Raw genomic sequence first — 1,195 nt, 5'->3', positions numbered from 1 at the left:
TTCCCTACAATTTTTGGATGAGGAGAAAGGGCTCAGCTGGTTAAAACTGCTGTGGAAAATAACTGTGTCTGTTGAACCATATGTGTGTGTGTATGTGTAATCTATCTTACAGAAAGAATTACAAACTGAGGAGAGTGAAGGTGTTAGGTCACACACCAACAAATCCCACATGGAGAAGGATTATTCTACATGGCTTTCCCAATTAAGAACACAACCAAAACAAAAATCAAACCAAACCATAATTCTGGTAATTTACAAGCCAAATCCTTTCAACTGCTCTTGGCTAAGCCAATTCTTTAATGCCTTTCCAATGCCTTTAGCTTCTCTACTTAACCACAATTCATGTAGCCAAGGTAACAGAACTGCCAATGCAAACTACCCATTACCATTTCTGAAATATTTGTACATTATTAGTGGATCCCACTTTACTACAGATTATAAATCATTAATTTTTTTTTTCAGTTCCTCCTCATACCATCTTGTCCTCTCAGCTGTCATTCTTGGCCTCCCCCCCACCATTTTTGTGTTTTCTCACTCCTCACACAGTGAAGGACCCCAAACCATACACTGAATTCCTAATTGGATGCAGAAAAAGCTGAACCTGCAACCTTTGATTTATGAAGCTGTTACTCGGCCTCTTGGGAGCTCCATTTGAGATGCAGTAGATGGAGGCAGCAGATAGACGCAGTGTCCTCATGCATGTAAAGCATCTGCTCTGTCTGTCCCTAAAGCTTCATTCCCACTCAGCTTGCAGTCACTGCGAAGTTGAATATATATTATAAACATGTGCCTTATTACCACAGAAAGCAAAGCTGAAGAGTTTGTCAGCTTCAATAAAGCTGTCAGCATAGCAAATCAAGGATAAAGGGACCAACAAAAAGACCCATCATTTAAAAGACAGATAGGGCACCCAAAATTTAAATACGGTTGTAATTCACATTTTTTCTTATTGTATTTGAATCTCCTCTGTTTTCTCAATCAAATCAAATTACTTACATAACAGTTATATAAAACTGCAAAAATAAAATGACTAGGTCAGAGCAGCAAACTGATCCTGATATAACATTTAGGATATCAGTCTTCTCTTTTAATGAATTGTTTTACCAAATCAGAAAACAGTCTCTGAACACTTTCAAATATTGTCAACATCTGACCTTCAAAAGCACTGTGGCTACTTGCCAAAGCAACACTCTTT

The sequence above is a fragment of the Buceros rhinoceros genome, unplaced genomic scaffold (genome assembly GCF_000710305.1).
Source record: "Buceros rhinoceros silvestris isolate BGI_N320 unplaced genomic scaffold, ASM71030v1 scaffold2326, whole genome shotgun sequence".
Classification (NCBI taxonomy): Eukaryota; Metazoa; Chordata; class Aves; order Bucerotiformes; family Bucerotidae; genus Buceros; species Buceros rhinoceros.
Note: the sequence above shows the minus strand (reverse complement) of the source record.